Source organism: Carassius gibelio, chromosome B23 (genome assembly GCF_023724105.1).
Source record: "Carassius gibelio isolate Cgi1373 ecotype wild population from Czech Republic chromosome B23, carGib1.2-hapl.c, whole genome shotgun sequence".
NCBI lineage: Eukaryota > Metazoa > Chordata > Actinopteri > Cypriniformes > Cyprinidae > Carassius > Carassius gibelio.
Window position 1 is genome coordinate 24703037 of NC_068418.1, and position 23862 is coordinate 24726898.

The 23862-nt window shown below is 35.1% G+C and overlaps 1 protein-coding gene across 1 annotated transcript in view; it reads right to left on the bottom strand.

Annotated features, from left to right (window-relative positions):
• The window catches only part of dlgap4a (discs, large (Drosophila) homolog-associated protein 4a), a 114569-nt gene that overhangs the window by 60962 nt on the left and 29745 nt on the right, over positions 1–23862 (bottom strand). The window contains exon 2 of the mRNA XM_052594723.1: positions 15486–15583. The gene's annotated coding sequence lies outside the window, so the exon portion shown is untranslated. The remainder of the gene's footprint in view (positions 1–15485; positions 15584–23862) is intronic.

Sequence of the window (23862 nt, forward strand, 5' to 3'; positions counted from 1 at the left end):
ATTCTAATTTTGGCCAAACATGCAGTGCCTTAATGGTTTTAAATGCTTTAAAGCAGATGGATTTAGAGCAGCAACTTCTAGAAAGCATGCTGACAAAGTCACAGCATGCAGAAATCTTCTCTGAGAAGTAGCGTCTCTTAATTTATTTCCTTTAGAGTATTACTGCTAAAAATATAACAGCAAAAACTCAATTTATTGAGTATTTGAGACCCTGGACCACAAAAGCAGTCATAAGTAGCACGGGTATATTTGTAGCAATAGCCAACAATACATTGTATGGGTCCAAATTATCAAATTTTCTTTAATGCCAAAAATCATTATGTAAAATTTCCTACCCTAAATATATCAAAACTTAATTTTGATTAATAATATGCATTGCTAAGAACTTAATTTGGACAGCTTTAAAGGCTGAGCTGCACTCTTTGGCCAACAATATGTGAATATATATTAATATAGCTACATAATAATAATACTCATTATTACGTCTAAATACAATTACTAAGATTTATATTGTAATATTTCACTGTTAAATAAACAATTCAGTATTTAAGACAAATATTTTGATTGTATTGTTATTGATTATATTGAATTAAATTACAGCCTTTGCGATTTGATAATCACACTAAGCCACATGGCTAAATTTTACTAAATACTAATTTACTGATTTTTTTATAGCATGTGACCTTGACCTTAAGTTTAAATTAGCCATAAAACAATGACAGACTTTGCATTAAAGGAAAATGTGTTGTGTGAATGCTAACAGATACTTTCTGCATGTATGATAGACATGCTTGGTTTATATACAGAGATACATAATGATAATTTATCAGAATAACTCTCATATATGAAACCACGTAATGTATTAGACTGTGGCTGTTGGCAGATCTATATCCTCAAAGATCTATACGTGAAGCTCTTCAGCTTTGATTTTCATTCATTTCTCCTAACACTCGTCTAATACTCCTGGGTTCTGTGGGTCTGACTAAACAGAGGGTCCTTCAGAGTCTCACGGGATGAAATCTGACGCATTTTAATTATGCATGAAAATCCTCATATGGAATCATGCAAATGAGAAACAACACAGTAATGAAATATTTCAATGAACAGGGATGCAGGAGAGTCAGAAACACACTTCAGCTGTCAGTCACAGAGTAATGTACAGCCTTTGCTTTTATTTGCAGTGAACTCTGAAGAAAATATCACAGTTATGATTTCCTCTGAGAGTCATGCTTGAGATGTGGAAATGATCAACATACAAACAGAAAGTACATGATAACCGTTTTATTGTTTTTGTTTTTTTAGTAGTCATGTTCACACACACACACACACACACACACACACACACACATGTGTTTTTGTGTAAAGTGTGTTCATTCCATAGGTGTAATGGTTTTTATAATGTACAAACTGTATATTCTATGGCCCTTCACCAACCCTACACCTAACCCTAACCCTCACAGGAAACTTTGTGCATTTTTACTTTCTCAAAAAAACTCATTCTGTATGATTTATAAGCGTTTTGAAAAATGGGGACATGGGTTATGTCCTCATAAGTCACCCTCTCCTTGTAATCCCTGTGTCATACCCATGTCATTATACAGAGTTGTGTCCTGATATGATACAAAAACATGCCCACACACACACACACAAACTGCAGTTTTTGTTAATATCTTGAATTAGATTTTACCTTTTTTGAAGCTTTAGCAATTTTGTTTACATTTTTATAATTCGTAAAATGTCTAAATATTTATTTAATTATTATTTTAATTTGTTTAATTTGAATTCAGTTTACATTTACATTTATTGTGTTTTTATCATCTTTATTAACCATATAGTCTATAATTTATCATTTTTATTTTATAATTTGAAGTTACTCAATTATTAATTTTATTAATTTTAATACTTGAAGTAAACCTAAATGAAAATGAAAAATGCTGAAATACATGAAATATAAGAATTATTATTATTTTATAATTTTTTTTCTGGCTTTACTTAACAACAAGAAACCATATATATAAAATCCTACTACCATCTGACAAAGTTTCAGCTCTCTAGTTTCACCCCATCAATAATTACTACTAATATATTCAATTCATATATATATATATAAACTTTTATATGTGTTTCACATTATTTGTTAACATGAAACAATCATCTCATTTCCCATAATAAGCATTTTCCTTTTCTGAGTACCCAATCCCAAAATTTAGTATTACAACTATATTCTCATGATCTTTTAAATAGTGTTTGAATTGTATTTATTAACAATCTGAGCAATAACAGCACCACAGAGAGTGGTGAAACATGTAATGGGAATCAACCCACTAATGTCTAGTTGCCTCTCCAAATATAAATGACACTTTCACAGCCAGGGGCGGCAAATGACACCCTAAAAGAAAGCCTTGCCACCCCAGTTGGCAGCAACAAATGAAAGGTTATGGCCAATTTGAAAATTTACGAACTCCCGAACTGATTCAAATGATTCGCGATCCCCGAACTGACTCAAATGATTCGCGAACCCGCTCCGAACTCCCGAACTGAGTCAAATGATTCGCGATCCCCTAACTGACTCAAATGATTCGCGATCCCGCTACGAACTCCCGAACTGATTCAAATGATTTGCGATCCCCAAACTGACTCAAATTATTCGCGAACCCGCTTTGAACTCCCGAACTGACTCAAATGATTCGCGATTTGCGATCCGCTCCGTTGTCGTGAAGACAAGATCGGTGGCCTCCCTCTGTCACCTGCAGCAGCAGCAGCGCGCCAGTGTGTCACCGGCCTGAGACTCAGGAGGAAAAGTTAGGTAAAAATTGATTATCTAACTATCAATAAATGAAGCTTTAATGAAAGCACAGACTTTGAGATGATAAATAACTAATGTTACGCCGCATCAATATTTTTCTACATCCACCCCTGTTCACAGCAAAAAGATGCTTTTAAATTAATTTTTTTTGTAAGCCACAAAACTACCACATTAGCAGATTCCCATCGTGCCGAGCGTTTGAGGAGCAGATCTGGTTTGGGTCGCCAGTGAAACTCTAAAAAGCAATCAGTCCTGCTGTCACTCACCCTGGCCCGGGCTGAGGATCTTGTTAACCTCAAAAAATAGCCCTTAAAACTGTTCGTTTGCTCATTTTCGGTGAGAGCAAACAACGTCTGGTGAATTTCAGCCGGTGGTCAAAGCCATTTCCTCCTCATCTTCAACCTCGCCGGAGAAACAAGAGGGAAAAACAACAACAGAGCAAATCACACTCGCCAGATGCACATAAAGTGCGGGAAATTGCTCTGAGGATGTTTTCTGGAGCTGTTTGTGTCACAGAGCTGTTTGGTGTGTCCTGCGTCACAGGTCAGAGATCTCACCGTGCTGTAGATTCACACGAGGACAAGCTTCATCTTAGCATTCATCCAGAATCACTACACAAGCTGTGTGAGACACTGAAAAATACTCAAGAGCATCAGCACTGGAAATAATGCTATGCAAACTATGCAAAACTGATTAAAACAGATGCATGCTTATTTATAAGAAGTATAAATAAGTAAACAAATAACAAATATGAAGGCCATTTATTTATTTAGCACATTTCCCCATCTCATTATGCTAATGCAAAAAAACAACATAATAACATAAACATAATAGTTATTACATTTTACATTATCTACGCTATATATTATCTAATTAATTTAAAAATCAACGATGTATTTGTTGTACTGTCTTTATTTTAGCCTGATTCAAATAAAGTTATTTAATTACCATAATGTTGTTGATGTAATACAGTAAAATATTACTCCATTACACTAATGACCGTCTAATGAGCATGAAATAATGCAAATGACAAATAAATAAATCAAATAATGTCACGAAGGAAAACATCGAAATAAATAAATAAATAAATATCACAATGCAAAATGTCATATAAAGTACAAACAAATAAATAAACAAAATGTTGATTAAAATATGAGGTCTATTTTATGGCCTTATTTGTTTGCATTATAACATTATTTTAATTGCAATTAAAAAAAAAGATATATCTACATTTTTAAGTATTTTAGACCAAGGTATATGTTTTTTTCTGCACTTTAATTTAGTTTGATTTAAATAAGTAATTTAATGCATAATACATACTATTGATGTAATAAGTAAAATATTAAATATTGGAAATGTCAAATAAATGTAGATAGATAGATAGATAGATAGATTATATGAGTTATATGAGCATTTATGCTAAGAGTTTGAGTCGTTATAGTTATTTTTGTTATGTAGAGTTAAAAGCAATAAATAAATAAAAAAAAGAAAAGAAATGTGGCCTGCATATGAAGAGTTTTAGTCATGAAGTTAATTAGTCCCATGAGGACGAGCCGTTATCCTACACATGCATGAATCAGTCTCATCAGACTCACGTCTTTCTTTTTCATTTGGTTTTCAGAGCCAGTTTGGTTTCATGGTCAGGCTGCGGGCCGAAGCAGATGTGCGACACGTTTCACATCACGTTACATCAGGTTTCATCAGCCAGAGATTCACAAGAGACTTTACTGCCACATACAATCCAGCTCCAATAATGAGACGTCTTGCTCTGTGATTACAACAGCAAAACGTGTGCAAAAATATGCATGCTACTTCATGCTCTGTGTGAGACATGGCATTCAGTACAGTGAAGTTTTAAGAAATTAGTGCTGAAGACAGACAGCACTAATCAAACAGCACTTTTGATATTATGTGCATCAGGAGCTCAGTGTGCTTGATTAAGATTCACGGCAAGAAAGGGCATCAGAGCCACAGCCAAACAAAGCAAAGAAACACGGCAGGAGTGTGTGATAGCAGATCAGAAACGACACGATCCAGCTCCAAACACACATCAGCCGGACAGGCCGTCGGGTTGTGCTGATCAACGATACCTGGCACGTCCCAGACTCCTCAGGATCTGGCACTGAACACAGCCGGATCTGGCCCCTCATCTGCCAGCATGCTTGGCATCATCCCTATGCATTTACTTGTCTTAAAGGGACAGTGCACCCAAATTCATTTGAGAAAACTCTCGTCAGAGACACAAAGAAACTCAAAGCTCTTCACTACAAGCCGTCAAAATAAAAGTCTGGTTTAACTTGAAGAAATTATGAAAGAAATATATTACTATTACACACAGGCACAGTTTACTTTTCAAGGTAGTAGTAATAATAGTAAAATTATAAATGTATTATGGTATATCACTTTTTTATTAAATGTATTATTTTGTATTCATGTTTATTTTTCAATTTAATAGTAGTAGCAACCCTCTGTTGTGCAGAAAAAAAAATATGATAATTTTTTTTCATTGCATTCGATTTTAAAAGATACATTACATTATTATTATTTCATGTATCATGAAATAAATCATAAATGCAAATAAATAAATAAAGAGAAAAATGTTGGAATCAATTGACAATTTTTTTATTATTTATTTTAATAATTTAAAAATGATCTTATTATAAGTAAATCCATTTATAGGGTGTTTGTCTGTGTATTTAGTTGTTTTTTAATTATTTTAATTAATTGTTGTTTAATTATATAAAGTTTCATGGTTTCAATTAATTAGACATTATTTTGTAATACAAAAATTTTGTTTACCCATCCATAAAACGAATTATGAAATGTAACTTTTGTTAAACTTTTAATAAATTCTTATTAAACTATACAAGTTTTATGTAACTTTTGTTACATTTTAAATAAACTGTTAAATTGTATAGATTTGTGATTTCAATTAATCAGACATGCTTTCTGATTACAAACATTTCAGAAGAATTAAAACTGCCTGTCAATAGTCTAGAAAGCAGAAAATCCACTCTTTAGACACTTCATATATACTCTCTGAAAATAATGAGACATGAAACATCAGCCTGATGATGAGTTTTCATTACAATACATCTGCCGCCTTGTAGGAAAAAACCCTCCAGAATCGAGCTGATTAACAGGAATCGTTTAAAAACTACAGATGAAAGTGATCTGAGAGGGATAAAGTTCAATTAATAATGCAAATGATGTGCGATTAATATGCTATCAATATTTCAGAGCTCTTCATGCGGCGCAGTTACTGCAGCATGTCTGCACACGATCGCAGGCAAATCTCTTCACAGGTCAGTGGAGAAAACAGCATTCATATTAATGCCTGAGAAGGAAAACAAATCTTTTGAAAACGGCCTCCTTCACCCTGAGGCCTGATGCAGTACAATGCATTCTGGGTAATTAAACAGCCGAGCACCAGTCGTACACGGAGAGAAAAAGAGCCGGAGGCCAAAGTCTGATGCCGTTCTACATGAGTGGCACAAATAATGTGTGCTACATTAATAATAATATTAATATATCACACTGCAATCCACATATCACATGTAATTCTATTAGGAAGAATAAAGGAACACTTACTCTTAAAGGGACCACAGCATATATACTTAATATTTTCCCTTACACACAAAAATCTTTCCTTTGTTTTGTTTTTCCAATCAAATAACGCTGCAATGATGTTGATGCATAATGATGAACTTTTGTGATCATTTTAGAGCTTCAGCGATGATTGTCAAAATAACTTAAAAATGCATATGTGTATTGTATGTATCACATGGAAGACTTTGCGCAGATTTTATATTAGTTGACACAAAAATTTACATTTGCTTAGAATGTGCTCACACTCCGGCCATCCTAGATGTAGATGAGTTTGTTTCTTCATCAGATTTTGAGAAATGTAGAATCACATCACTTGTTCACCAATGGATCTTCTGCAGTGAATGGGTGCCGTCAGAATGAGAGTTCAAACAGCTGATAAAAACATCACAATAATCCACAAGAAATCCACACATCACTCCAGTACATCAGTTAATATCTTGTGGAAGCCAAAAGCTGTGTGTTTGTTAAAAACAAATCCATCATTAAGACGTTTAACTCCATAATAAGTCCATAGTAGCATAAACATAAATAATGCTTCATACAGTTAAAAAAAAAGTCCAGTTAAAAATTTCTTAATGTCGGATTTGTTTCCTCTTCACTTGTCATTAACTGCTGGACTGGAGTGATGTGTGGATTATTGTGATGTTTTTATCAGCTGTTTGGAATCTCATTCTGACGGCACCCATTCGCTGATGAGGACCAGTTGATGAGCAAGTATGATGAAGAACAAACTCATCTACATCTTAGATGACCTGAGAGTGAGTAAATGTATGCAGTTTTTCCATGTTTGGGTACAATACTCCTTTAAATAATAATAATAAAAAAATGCTGTAATCATAGACAGAAAGAAAGGAACATGAAGATGTAGTATCAGAGGATAATATAGAAGTGCAGGTGTGAAGATCTCCTCAGGCGCTGCAGATGTGTGGATCGCAAGAACGAATGCTGCTCAGTGAACAATATTGCTCTTTTATATATATATATGTGTGTGTGTGTGTGTGTGTGTGTGTGTGTGTGTGTGTGTGTGTGTGTGTGTGTGTGAAACAGCAATATATTTGCTATGCATTTTTATGCTTTTCACTTAGTTTGGCAATTTCCTATTAATTATTAGGATGCTATTAATATTAAAGATCCTCATTAATAGGCATTGGAACTAACCCTGTGCCGCAGGGCAGACGTCTGAGGTCACATCTGGCTTGTTTACATGATTAATTGTGCTCTGATGAAACCACAAAGTGGAATCGCTCATTATAAATGATAAGTAATAAATTAAACTGTAATACACCTATGACCGGCGGGCAAATGAGTGGTTTAAAGAGGGTGAAGGCATGACTGTAGCCCACTAAATGATGGATGAGAGCTTGAGATTGATGGGGTTAAAGAAATCTGCTGAATGTAATCCACACGAGGGCCGTAACAGTAGAGATGTATTTATGGGAAGACACACCTACACAAACACACACGAAACGTGCTGATGATCCAGCGAGAAGAGCCGCAACGAAGATCAAGATTAAAAGAGATCTTTAGCATGTCATGAATTATTCATGAGGACGGGCAGGGTGCCAGGTTTACCGCTGCTTTGTCTCAGAGAGACAGCTGGGTTTAGATACAGGGAACAACAGCCGATGAACAAACACAAAACACGCTTGAACACGCACCTCAACTACTGCCAAACAACTGACATCATGCATTCATTTATTATTTACATGAACGCATTTGTCATAGTCAACCAATACACACTGTTATTAAAGTTACTGCAAGAAAAAAAATGTTACATGCATATGCAAACACATACATGATTAGCTTTCATAAAAGCCTTCAAATCTTCTTCAAACTAAATATTATAGGACTTTTGTTATTTTCTAGTAATAAACATGGAACTTTCATTGACACCGTTTATAAATAATAATAAATAGTCTATCAAATGTTTGTTTATAGTTTTTGATAAATTGCTGGGCAATGATTAATCTCAATTAATCCCATTCAAAATAAAAGTTTTGTTGTCGTTTAAGTTCCCAGAATGCACTGTGGCAAGATACTGTTCAGCAATCATGGTCAAATCTGCCTTGCTATAAGTTCATTATTCAGAAGTGTGTGCTAAATGCTTATTGGTGCTTGAACAATAACATGAATAAATAAAAACACAATTCAATAAAAAAATAATGCCCTTATCCAATCAGAAGTGAGGACAAGCTAACAGGAAGTGAAGGCAAGTAATGTCAGTGAGTTCACAGGAATATTGTCATCTCATTGAGTTCATCCACTTCCATCTGTACAATAAATGACTGCGACGAGATCTGGAGAGCAGATATATAACGTCTGGATATCAGAACAGAACTGAAACTGAAAGCAGAAGAGAAATGCTGAAAATACTGTCAAGTAAAATGTTTTATATATTTACCTATCTATAAAGCTCCTTGAAAAAACTCTGCAAGTGCACCGAGGGCAAAAGCTGCTTCAAACGCAAAGGATGCTCACACCAAATGTTTTAATTTAATCTAGTTAATAGAGGTTAATTGATGAAGAGCATTTATTTACAAAATTATTTTTATCAGCATCCGTCTAACGTTTAACACTACTGTTGCATTGCAGGTAGGTCTCTTAAAGCATCAGTTCTTCTGGATCGAGTCGTTCTCAGTTTCTTCATGTCACTCCAGACAGACTGATGATGATCAGATCAGATCTCTGTGTGGAGCACAATCTCACTTTCATCCCCTAACCCTAAACCTTCCCCTTCCAGAAAACCTTTTAGCAGTGTTACACGTCCAAAAAACATCATTTACAAGCACACATAAACAAGTACACGCACATATTTTTAGAACTTTTGTTTCAGAATTTTATAGATTTTTAAATGTAAATAACTGCAGAATTTTAACATTTAAATTTTTAAACGTTCTTTAATTTCTGGGAAGTTTATTAATCAAAAACTACATTTGCTTGGCTATTTTTTATTATTGTTATTATTATTACCACTATTATTTATGTCTATTTAATTTCCATGCTTGTTATAATCACACTTGAGGATTTTAAATATTTGTGTGTGTTTGTGTGTGTGTGTGTGTGTGTGTGTGTGTGTGTGTGTAGGCCGACATCAGCACTGCAGGAAAAGGAAGTGTTCACACTGGTTTCTGAAGTGGACACAGGCTTCTACACATTATAAGCAGCGGTAAACACACAGCGCTGTATCTCAGCTGGATACTGAGTCCCTGCCTCAGTCTGACCTCAATATCACACACACACACACACAAACCGTATCAGTCATGCTGCTGTCATCTCTGCCGTTCACATCATTAATATTAGCAGAAGCACAATCATACTGAAGAGTGACATGATATTAATGAAAGCAAAGGGATTCAAAATAATGGAACAATCACATGATGTTCATCCCCTGCCCTGACTCGGACTCAGCCCATGTGACTCGTCTCTCCTCCAATCACAAAGCTCATTTGCATTTCCACCCTCTCATTGCCCTAGATTTAGCAAAATATTTCTATAATATAAAAGTCTGTAATCGTTCTAATATGCTGATTTAGTTGAAAACAGTTGTGCTGCTTCATATTTTCGTGGAAACGGGGATACACTTTTTTTTCAGGATTCTGTGGTGAATTAAAAGTTCAAAAGAAAAGCATTTATTTGAACCAGAAATCTTTAATCACTTTACAGTCACAAAGCAATCATTTATTGCATTATCTAAAACTTTCGAATAGTAATGCATCACAGTTCCACAAAAGTATGAACACTCAGAATATTTAGAAATGTTTCTTGAACTGCAAATCAGGATATTTTCATGATTTCTGAAGATCATGTGACACTAAAGACTGGAGGAATGATGCTGAAAATACAGCTGTGCATCACAGGAATAAATCACATTTTAAAAAATTAACATAGAAAACAGTTTTTCAAATTGTTATAATATTCCCCCTCAAGTTGTTCTAAACATGCACGAGTTTCTTTCTTCAGCTGAACACACAAGATATTTTGAGAAATGAGTTCAACCAAACAGTTTCTGGTCCCCATTGACTTCCACAGTACTTTATTTTAGTAATTATTATTATTATTATTATTATTAAATTGATGTCAGTGGCTACCATCTACCATCGAAGTATCTTCTTTTATGTTCCACAGACAAAAGAAACTCATACATGTTTAGAACAACATGAGAGTGAGTAAATGATGACAGGATTTTCCTTTTTTGGGTGAACTGTCCCTTTAAGAGACTCCAGCATATTAAAGCCCCATCTCTCTCATCAGAATATGCCATCGACTCTGACTGAGCTCTATTATGATGCTGTATTGAGTGGATCTGAATAACAGATGAATGCAATCCTGACAGCAGACAGATTTCTTTATGAACCGCCAGCTTGTCAATGCCATCCCAGCACAAACGCCAAGATTTGTTTAATATCGATTCCTCCACGTTAAGCACTGGGCGCTTAGGAAGTCAGTTAGAGGAGGAACAGAAGCAAAATAGAAGCTTGTTATTCACATCTGTGAACTTCTTTTCCTGTTCTTTATATCTGTTTTAATTCACTCGGTGTTCAAAATCACTGAGCAAAAAAAGAAACAGACTTTAAACTGTGTGTTCAGCCCACATCAATGCGGTAAACCACTGCACACTTAATAAATTATCTATCGTTCGTTTGTGCATTCATTAGTTAATTCTTTCTATCGTTTGTTTGTTTGATAATCAGTTTGTTCTTTCTATCATTTGTTCATGCATTTGTTTGTTTTATCCATCCATCCACCCATCCAAAAAAATCTAAGTTTGTCTTCATTTTCTCAATACTGAAAGACATAAATGTCTTTAGCACAGGCAAGTAAGGCTCATAATTTCTTGATAAAATACGATAAATAAATGATAAATTCATGCTAGCGCTCACACCTCCCAGCATGCCTTTCAGTTTGTTTTTCCTCTGGCATAAACATGAGCAAAATGAGGGTGACTCAGAGAGAAATTTTAATGTTATGTGACATGGTAAGACCTCACTCTATATCTGCATTTACAGTATATATCTAAAAATAAAAAAAGAGTGAAAGAGAGATATGCAAGCAATAATCCTCTGTAATAATCGCAGATAGAAACACAGGAATTAATCTGCAGTCCTGTGCACCGTGTGGGAGTTCAATCGATCTGGTATTGACACCGTCTAAACAAAAAAAGTTAAAAGCATGTTCTTTGAGCACCCTAACACCTCAAACGCAGTCAAACCTGATGTGTGTGTGTTTATTTGCTGATTCTGTTGAACGCAAGCATGCTGCGTTAAATCTCTTGTCGTTCGTATGTGAAGTTGCTGAATCATTTCGCCTGAGGATGAAGTACAGAGGACATCCGCGCTCACAATGACATCCCATAATACCAGTCTCACTGTTTCTGTCCCACACAGACACACGGCTGGATACAGAGATAAGTGGTGTTAGCTAAAACATAACCCATCCCGCACCATTGGTTCTACAGACATGAATGACCCCTCGAATCATGTGTGCTGTTACTTTACTAAGTGATTTTCACCTGCTGGACCAGAAAACAGGTGAAGAAACCCACAGATGCACACTGAAGAAGGAACATGAGCCATCACAGGGACGCCAGGACTCCTTCATGCAAGTAATGTGATTCAGAGCACCCGCAGTTTATGAACAAAATGTGCATAAACACACTCACAAGACCCTAGGAATCAAAAAGTTACAAAACAAAAAGCATCTAGAACACCCTAGCAACTGTATAGAAATAACCGTCTCAGCAATGGCATGAATAATGTGCTTAAAGGGACATACTACACTAAGAACTGGATAGCAACAAACACTAAAATACACCCAAAACACCCTAGCAACTGAATAGAAATGAGCATCTTAACAACCACATAAAAATGTGTTTAAACAGTCATAACAGCCTAGAAACTGAACAAGAAAACAAGCTTAAAATCCAAACAACGAAACAAGGACAAACACTAATTTTTGGCATGAACTAAACTAGTTCATTTCTAAAAAAAATAAAGAAAAAAAATAAAATGCAGTGCATGAATCTGTGATGCAGTTCATTCTTGTTTTAGCTTTTGTTTCGCAGCACGCCGCTGGTGTTAACATGGCTCTGCTGTAAGTGTGTTCAGGTATGATGAAGATCAGAGAGAAGCATTGAGTTATTAAACTGTTTAATGCTGCATGCACGTAAACATCTATGAACGGATTCAACTGAACATCCGCAAAAATGCATGCATAAAAAAATAAAAGATGAGAAAATTACCTCTCTAATTTAAAATGCATGATTTAAAATTCATCCATGCTGTGGATTTTCCATCAGGGATGCTAACATGCTAACTGCCAAATGCCATGATCGCAGTTTCATCAAAAATGCAAGTATCATATGTAAATGTGTGACAGAGGCTCCTCCTCCAGAACGGCATGAAGTGAGAGTGACATTATTGAAAGAAGTGTCTCATCAGACGAAGTGTTTTCAGGTCATCACACTGAACCTACTGAAGAATTTATTAATCAGTCGCTTGTCACTGACCTCCTGTCACACAGGATTCGACTTCTGTTAGAGCTCGGTGTTGACCGTCTTTAGGTTTTAAGGTGCTCAGTCTTGGCTATTTATTGATAAATTCAGAAAGAAGAATCTCTGCAGGAGTCCTTACGTTAAATTGAACCGTCCTTCTGGAGCCATATATCCAGGGGCGGAGCCATCGTTTCAGAAGTGAGGGGGAAACAAATGTGAAATAAGTTAAATTTTTCTCTAATTTCTTCCTTTTAATTGGCTTAGAAATCACAATTAATAATCCTACAGGATGAGCATATAGGCTTGTGCATTTATTTGGTAAAGAAGAGAACATGAACAGAGACTGTGCGTCACTTTTCAACACAGGTAAAAAAAAATAAATAAATAAAAATTCTCGATTTTAATAGATTCTCATTTTCGTGAACCAATATCAAATCTTAAATCACAATCGATTCTGTTTTTAGTTTATGAATGAACCGTACATATAGTGCGTCTCCCGTCCAATAAATCGCAACAGGCTAAGCTTTGTGCGTTGTAACTTCTGATATGAAACAAAGTCTCAGATTTTAAATTAGATACGAAATTCAAGCAATAAAATACAGTTTTGCCGGTCTTAAATGTGGCAGTACTTTCGCTTTACTAGTGCAAAATCAAAGGCATAGCAAAAGACTTGTGGCAGTTTTATGTTTGTTCTGGAGCTGATGATTCCATGCTCTTTTACCACATTGGAGCGCCACCAACTGGACAGGGGTAAGTATTACGGTTATAAATTACAAAAGACCACCCTCAGTGTAATCTTTCAAAGTGACGGAGAGCATTCAGATTTTTCCATCACTGCTAATAAATATATATATATATTTATATATATATATATATATATATATATATATATATATATATATATATATATATACATATATATATATATATATATATATATATATATATATATACCAACTGGAACAGAACAATATTTTCAAGCACTGCAAAGATATAATTTGTAAGGTAGTCAACCTAACCATAGCTTACTCAAGCTGTCTCACAGAAGTTGTCTTACAACCCCACAATGCACAATGCAACACGAATCCTGTGAAGCAGTAGTTTGGGATGGATCGTCCGTCTAAAAGTTATTGGCAAAGTTAAAGACGCCACTCCCATCAAAGTGATGAAACTGCAGCGGTGGTTGTGCCTCACTGGAGGTCACTCTTCGGCGTTATGACATCATAAATCTGAGCCGGAGCGAGCGGCTGAGCGTACAGCCTGCTGATGAACTATTGGCAGGCGGCCCATCAACCTGCACACAAATCTCCATGTTTGACCCTTCATATACAAGACCGGCCCCCAGGGGCCCCTCATTCAATCTCACCAATGCTTTAGAATCGCCTAGAAAAAATGAGCATGTCACAAAGCTCTTTGGAGGTTAAATCAAATTGGCTTTTGTTGGCAACATTGCCTACGTGCACGTGGTTGCGGTTAGGGGACGTTCTATAGATGAATTCGTTTATAGTCCACCAGCAGTCATTTATCTTTTCGACAACAAAGTCTGAGATCGGAGCCTGGGAATCGCATGGACTCGTGCATGCATGCATAAACCAGCAGCGATTCGCCGTTTCTCGTGCAGATTTGAGCGGAAAGTCACGTCTGACAGGGTGCTAGACAAAGACCTCGTTTCATTATTGATTGAACAAGACTGCCAGAGCACAGACTTGATCTTCCCATTCTGAAGTACATTACGAATGCAGCAGATCAGCACAATCAAGGCCACTGCGCTGTGAAAGTGAACACTCACAAACGGCAAAGGCACAATGTTGGTGTTCACCGCAGCGTGCTGGAGAACAGCGGTTCTCAACTGGTGTGTCGCAAAGACAAAATGGGCCGTGGGTCTGTTCTGAGGGGTGCAATAAACGATGCAATGTGCAAATAATAAACTGCATCTAATTATAAAATCATGCATATTAAGGACGGCAAAATAAATAAAAATATTAACTTTTTTTTTAAGCGAGGAGAAAATCATTCCCATACGTTTTGTTGTTGGTTATGGTAATTCAAATGAAATAGCTAATATTAATAAATAAATGGCATAAGAAAACAGACTCTGCCTATTTTACATGCAGTTTAAGTTCAATAATTGGCTTTATAATTATAATAAATATGAAATTAATATAAATATGTAATATAAACAAACTCTATATCTATAAAAACTATAAAAAATATTAGTATAATACCCACAAATAATACATTTTAATAATCATACATTACATATATAAATAACTATTCTAAACACTTTTTAATTAATAACTTTTAATACATTTAAACTACAAATATAAAAATAATACACAATATTTTAAACAGCAATCTATTTTAATTGTTCAATAAATTACAATAAATTTAATCTACAATATATTAATATATTACATTTATTCTAGTAAATATTTAGAATTATTGTATGTTCATGTATGTATGTGTGTGTGTGTGTGTGTGTGTGTTATTTATTTTACAGTGCTCATTTGGCACTAGCTGTAAAATCAGAGCCCTTTAGCAAAAACCAGTTGAGAAGCGTTTTAATAAAAGTCTTCTTACCTCAGTCCGGATCTTTACATGTTCAGCATCGTGTGAGACGGGACGGACGATCTGGAGCGCTCAAATACAGCGAAATCCTCCCAGCACTTTGTGTCATTCTGAAAGCAGACGACAGACAGCTCAGATCAGAACCTCCATATTCATTCACATTCATTTTTAAGCAGCTCAAGAGGATGAAATTAATCTTCACAGATAATTAGCCCAAATATAAAACCACAATCAAGAGACTAATGACTGACTAAACGTTCAGTGTTTGCATTGTTTGGCATTTCACCGACACAAAGCAAAGCTCAAATGTGTGTGTGTTTTCTTGTGAACAAATGCAAGTAATGGTTGCTCTCCTCAAAAAGTCACATGATCCAGAGCAAAAAAAAATCAGGGTTAGGAATTTATTCAGATCCTAAATATGAGCAAACGTGATGCTATTTTAGATTCAGTGTAAAATAAACCTTCCCAGTCTAAATAAGATTTAACAATCTCCCGGACTAAATGTTTGTCTAAAAGCGATTCTCCATTGACAATCATTTCAAGGTCTGAGGAACACTCAGGCAAAGCTTCCCGGGAGTCTCCCAAAATTAATTCTGATACTGTCCTGATTAAATATCCTTAAGACATTTCCCTTAGGGATATATATATATATATATATATATATATATATATTTATTATTATTTTTTGCCGAGGTCTGAACCAATTGAATTCAGCAGCAGATTCAATAAACAAAGTGATACGATCCACTCGCTCAAATCAAATGAAAGCGAACAGAGAGTCTCTCTGTCCCTGAATATGGCGATTTTAATTCTGGGTTTGATCAATTACTCCTGTCACCAAAATAAACAATGCAATAAAAACAGGGCCTTGATTTCATAAGCCAGTTGGTTTTGTTTAGAGCCGAATATTTTGTGCACCACTGTATTGAAAATGAAGGCCATGCTAGTTTATAGTGCTGTAATATAAAACCAGCATAACAGATTATGGTATCAGATGCAGTTATGTGCACATTCTATTTCAGTCCACATGATCCAGTTTTAAATGCATTGGCTTATTACTGTGGCACTAAACATAAACTGAAATTATAATCCAGCCAAATAAAAAATATATAGGTTGCGAATACATGCAAACCAACATTTTACCCAGATTTCATGCATCATTAGCTACAGTATTGTGCCACATTGCTGTCATATGAAGTCATTATGTGAATGTTTAATTCTACAAAGGAAGGCTTACAGCTATGTCAGATACATTTACAGATACAAATACATTTTTTGTGGATTCTGAATGCAATTCTGTGTTAAAAAATTACCAATTAAATAAAACAAAAATGTGTTAATATGACTTCATTGGTCAAGCTTGGAATGGAGGGTCAGGTCGAATGCATTCTGAATTCATTATTTCATGTATTGCATTTTGAACATTTTTGGAAATAAAGCATGTATAATATGCAGAAAAACAGCATATTCTGAGCCTAGACTGTGAACAGTTAGACAGTATAATAAACAACAACAGACAAAGGTTATATGTCTACAAAGATACCCACCAAAACATTTAAACTCGCTAAAAATGTCCCCGCCCTCAGGCCATTCAAGATGTAGATGAGTTTGTTTCTTCATCAGATTTAGAGAAATGTAGTATCACATCACTTGATCACCAATGAATGCTCTGCAGTGAATGGGTGCCATCAGAATGAGAGTCCAAACAGCTGATAAAAACATTCACCAGCCAAGCAACTGCCATTGAAATAAACTCACTGATCACAGTCAGCATTCGTGGTTATGCAGCAACAGACAAGAAAACAAAAACACCACAATATGAACACAAATTAATGAGTGACAAAAGGGTTCAAAATGGTGCAAAAACCTTAATTAAAGTGCAAAAAGAAAGTAGGCACCACTTTTTAAAGGCGCTTGTTTTGTGAGATCAGGTGGAGAAACTCATAAACACACTTTCATCCAAAGCATGACTATGCAAAAACAAATATAGTCAATTATTCAGCGCTGCTGGGCTCTGTTTCAGAAACACATACTGTACTGTCAGCCGCTGTGATCGACGCCCGAGAAAGCTTTGATACTTCGACTAACACGCTTATAAATACCTCCTTTATTTGATTTACAAGAGAGCGTTTCTTCACCCTGTCTTTTCATCTTCACAGAAAGCGTTTGGGGTCAAATGCACCCACTGAAGATAAGCTTGGAAAAATAACAAGAAAACATAAGTGTAAATGAAAATGAAGTGCTAAAAATATCTAAAGTATCTCCAATATGTCCAGATAGCCATGCTTAGTCTTGTGCAATAGTAAATTCACCCTCAGGATCCCATCCTTTATCTGACTGCATTATTTTATTATCAAATAGATACTAATGTAGTTTTTATTAAAAAAAATTTTAAATAACTTTTTGAAAATAAATGTTTAAATTAGTATATATATATATATATATATATATTGTGCGTAACTTTTAATTTTTAGTAGCTTTGTCTCTGTTTTTATTTTTAAATAACTATTATTTTTATTTTATTTTTATTCATTGTTTGCTTTTAATTGTTGCCTTGTTTTATTTCATTTTATGTTTCTTTCAAGAAATGTGATTGTTGTTAGCTTTAGTTGAGTTAATAGTCAAGTTAATAGTTCATAATTAAATAGGTTTCGTCATGTGATGCCTAAAACAATGAAAATAAACATTATAGTCTGCCTTTTGAAAGCCAGAGTTTTGATGTTATTACATGAAATACAAAGACTGTAAAATGCTGTATTTAAATATGATTCGCAAGTTATAGCATAGGGCAGGATTTGTGTTTTTTTATTAGACTATTTGTTTTTCATTATTGCTAGGCTATACAACTGCTTATATGTCAGGGGTTTGGCACTGTCACTTTGTTTTATGTTTTTGTTTCTTGTGTCTAGTGTCAGCACATGGTCTTGTTAGTTATTTTTTCGGCCATGTGCTCCTTTAGCCCCTCCTCCTTGTTTCCTCTTTACCACACCATCTTGTAGCCTAGTTGGTCTAATTGTGCTCACCTGTCCCTCATGTATTTTCCTCCCTATTTATAGTGTACCTTACCCTTTTGTGTTTGCTGGTCCGTGGTCATTCTCACCCCCTCTGTCTCTGGATGTGGCTGAATATGTGTTTTTGTGTGGTTGGTCTTGTGCCCTTGCTTTTCACACTTTCCTGGACCTTGACAGTGTAATTCACTTGGAAGTCTATGGGAAAGTCACAAGCCTTCCGGTTTTCATCCAAAATATTATAACAAAGCTTTTACAGCTCACTTTAAGTGAAATATGGTTTGTAGCCACACCTCATTGCATCAGAGGTTGTTGTCGTTTGTTGGAAAATCAATCATTTCACACTGCTCAGACATTCCACAACCCAAGAATACAGATTAAGCATGTTAAGTTGGGTGAAAACAAACTCCAACCAATGCCAACAAATGCCAACAGACTAGTTTGTTGGTGTTTGCTGGCGTTTGTCTGTGTGGTGTGAATTGGATTTACACAACAACATCAGCAAACAGAGAGACTTGTTTTTCTATGTTCACACTGAGCTACAAGTATGACATCATAGAGTAGGCAGTACAACCTCATCATAATAAGAATGTTCACTGCATTACTGAATGTTAAGAAACAAATATAAGAAATGCTAAATATTCTACAATTCCAGAATGTCTCCGTCAGGGTCCGGCAGTCTCGTCTCTAAGAGAGACCCATGAGGCCCTCTTGTGAAGGACCTCTAAATTATTCATGAACACATTCTCTGCGTGCACTAAAAGCCATATGAGCAGAAGAAATCACTGAAGGAAACTGATGTCACAGGGTCAGGGGCTTATTTTAGCGCTACGCTACGTTGAGTCCTGCTTCGCCAGCAAACACCAAAAGAAATTGGACTATTTTAGAAATTTAGAAGGTTCTACTTCCTTTGCAGCAGTAAAGCAAATCATTTCTGATCATCAGTTTCATGCTTTGTGTATATATCAAGAAAAAAATGTATATATAATTTTTAGTTTACGAATTAAATAGTTTATAATTAAAATATTTGATATATTTAATAAAAAAAAGTATAATATTTTATAATTATTAGTTAAATTAATTATTAGGTGAAATAATTAAATTATTTGTAACTTTTTTAGGTTTTAATATTAAACTTAGCAGTCTAGTTAAATTATAAGTGAAAAAGAGATTTAAATGAAATCACAATTATAAATGAAAAAGAAAAACATTTTATAATTTTTTATTACAAATATAATTTATTTTATTTTTTAAGTTTTATCTTTCAGCAGTTTGGACAAATTATGAGTGAAAAAAGTGATTTGAAATGCTATATACCTTATAATTAAATTAATTAAAATATTTCAGCAAAAAAAAAAAAATCTTTCAGCAATCTGCTCAAATAATGAGTGAAAAAAGAGATTTAAATTTGTATATATATATATATATATATATATATATATATATATATATATACACATAAAGACACACACACACATACACACACATACACACACATATTTTTATAACTTTTTATATATGAGATATTTATTTATTTTATGCATTTAATTTTAAAGATAACTACAGCTTAATAACTCTTTACTATTTTAATTCAGCCTACTTTATTTAACTTTACTTTAATTCAGCAACTGGTGTCCATAATCTTATGAATTAATTTTGCATTTTAATCCAATTTTAAATAAAAGATCTAACAGTAACCTTTTGTAGATTAAGTATTGAGACATGAAAGAATTGTTAAAAATTGTCTAGATATTTACTCTGGTTCATTAAAAAATAAGGTAACACTTTATTTTAAGGTGTCCTTGTTACATGTACTTACATGTACTTACTATTATAAAAACAATAAATTATGCATAATTACTTGCATGTAACCCTAAACTAAACCCTAATCCGAGCACGTTATTTTACAGTCCTGTCAATCATGTACATAATGTTTATTTCTTATAGTAATTACAATTAGTTAATAACTAGGTACAAACCCTGAACCTACCCCTAAACCTAAACCTAAGTCATGTAGTTACCTTAAATTACCTGTACTTTCTTAGGTAGGTACATTATAAGTTCACTGTAAGTACACAAACTGTAAAATAAAGTGCAACCCCTATCTCCTATCCCCTAAATTTTTTTTCAGAACTGATCCGATACCTAAAATTCGGAGTATCTGCCGATACCGATCCAATCCGATACCAGCATAGTTTTTTTTAATCAATATAGAATTTCTATACTATTCTGTGTTGACCTGCTTATCGCTCTTTAGTGTTAATCACAATCTACTACATATACACAACTTAATTTTATTGAAAAATAAAAAATAAAAAAATATAATCATAATCTATGACAAAAATACTATTATAAAATAGGTTATTGGATAATTCAACTGTGAAAGATACTCTAGATACTACAAACATCACGGATGCACAAAAATTCTATAAAATCTAGTGAAATATTTTATTTACAAATAAAAGTCTAAAATCATCATTTAAGTAATTTGTGGATTAATGCTTAATGATACCTGGTCTTCAGAAAATGCCAGTATCGGAGCCGATACCGATCCTGAGTATCGGATCGATGCATCTCTAATAATTACACTATAACAAGGAACCTTAAAATAAAGTGTAACCACAAATAATGTACTGCAATCCAAGACATTTGATTTCTCAGAGAGCACAGGTAACATAAAGGTAATTTGTCAGAATGTAAGAGAAAATTACAGTTTGATTCATATGAGATTTAAATTACAAAACACCATGAAACCCAGATTTCCCTGAATAATGCCATGAGCAGATGATGAATCAAAAGCATCTAATTTCAGTGCCAGTCAAAACACACATTACCAAACACACACCAAATCACATTCACTAAAGACAAAAGACTGTCAATATACAGTCTGTCCCGAGACACATTATTTGCGACAAGCTGTGTTTTGCTCCGAAAGAAAATCGCACCATCTGGGAACAAATGTGGTAATATAATTTCACCATTTCCACTAATATTCATTTTGCTGTCATGGATTGGGTGACTGGCCCATGGCACCTTACAGCTGTCTAATTCACACTCGCCCACACATGAAAGTTTGTCGTGTAGGTGTTATCTACCTGGAAGACCCACTCAGGACACCAAACTAGACTATAACAAGTCAGATTGACACCTGATTTACTCACTAGCTCCCACACACACACGCTCACACAGATATTGCAGCAGTGGGTGGAGGTTGAAGGGTTGTCAAATGAAATCTTTATGGGGTAAATGGCCAAATATCCCTCTTGCCTTCCCCATTTAGAGATTCGTCTGCTTGCCAGCGAAATCCCATTTCCAGCCTGTCATTCTTGAAGCTTCCTGTGATGATTGCAGTGGGAAGTTCAGTTTATTTAGACTCGCGAAAGAAATCGGGTTTATCCAGGAACTAATGGCTATTAGCCATGCTCTGAAATTCATACCTACCGCTTGACGTCTGTGGAAGAGGCTTAATAACTCGTCATATTTGTGTCTTGCTGCAGGCAAATGGCTTTTTCACACATACAATAGGACAGAGAAATCACAAATGAGATCTCTTTATCATCTCAGTAGTGTCTCTTATGCATCAATGAGACTTTTCTGTAGAGGAAAATCTACAATTCTCAATAATGTCTCAAATTGTGCTTATATGTTTCCAAGATCCCAAAATCTGTTATCAATAGTGCGAGCTCTCAATATGAACTCAAACATCTCTCATTAAATTCTCATGAATTTCCAACTTAAATGAGGCATAATCAAGAGCTATGATTATCTCTTCTGAGTCTGTTTTTAAGTTCTCCCCAGGAACCGTGAGAGAAACATGAGATTTAAATGACACGTATCTCAAACTGTGCCAGATGTGCCAAAGTCGGCAGTGAAAATACTAAGCATGTCTTAATTAACACATCTTCTTTTGTTTTATTTAAGGATATTTAGGGGGGCATGGATTAAGACATAACTGAGAACTCCATCATGATTTCTTAGTTTAGACATTATTGAGATCAGATGTGCAAGTGTCATCTTCCTAAATGTTTCTCCTTAGAAAACACTAAAGTAGAGTAGAGTTTCTCAACGTCTCAAACTATTCTCAGACTGGCCAAAGTCTATAATCAAAGTACATTGCATGTGAACAATTAACACATTTGTTTCTGTATCGACCTAAGAATATTCAGGAGAACTCAATATCTCAATAGATTCGCTTCAACATCAATGAGATTAAACTGAGACTTTGCACAAGTGTCCTTCTTCTCAGACGCTTCTCCTGAAAAAAACAACAACCAAGTTTCAACCACAGTTTCAGAGGGACAGCGCAGCAATGTCTCAAAGTCTGCTCAGATCCGTCAACATCTGCAGTCAACATACTTTACATGACAACAATTAACACATTTTCTTCCCTTTTGACTTCTCCTAAGCATAGTAATGAGAAAAAGTCCTTAACTTCCCAATAGTTTCTCATAGACATCAATGAGATCAAAAAGAGACCAAATGGAGACTTTTCCAGAAGAGTTCAACTTCTCCTGAGAAAAACCCCTCATTCTCAACTGAAGAGTCCTTCTGAAGACATCTCAATGTCTCAAACTACGCTCAAGCTGTGGTCAGCAGTCAAAATACTTTACTTCTTAACAGTTTAGCTTCCTTTTAAACACTTCCTGAGCAAAAAACATGAGTTGAACTCTTTAGAATCTCAATAGTGTTTCTTAGGCATCAGTGATATCAAATGGAGACTTTGCAGTAGTGTCCTATACATCTTACTCTCAACTAGATTTTCACGTGAGATCTCAACAGTGTCTCAGACTATGATGTGGCCACATTTTCAGTCGAATACTTTGCACATCAACAACACATTTGCTTCTGTTTTGATTTTCCCTAAGGATATTCAGAAAAAAAATCTACTCTCTCCTGGAAGACATGTGAAAACAGGTTTTATCTTTAGTGCTGAGGAAAAAGGTGGGTGTGTGAAAAAGATCTCGTCAGACACACACGTGAAAAAGGACAACACTTAGAGAATCTGCGCAGGGTGTTAGGATCTGTCTGTTGGCTTTCCGGGCGTTTCTCAGGGCGAGAAGTCTTTAACAAGTATGGTCACACTGACAGATTTGTCACAGCGATGGCGTTTCCAATAAAATACCTGATTAAACCAGCACAACTGTCAGAGAGCAGCGCTCATTTCCAACAGAAACAGCATGAATGAGAGCGAGGAGGTGAACAGAGCACGGCTCGTCACCCGAAAGACCAGAAAGCAGGATTAGACGCCGGGTTTGACCTTCGCTGAAGAAACTTCACATACTGTACTGTCACGAGACCGCTGGAATCACTTTATACAAATCTCACATAGCAGCTCTGTTACAAAACCTAGTGAGCTGAGTTAAAACCGATCATGATGTGCA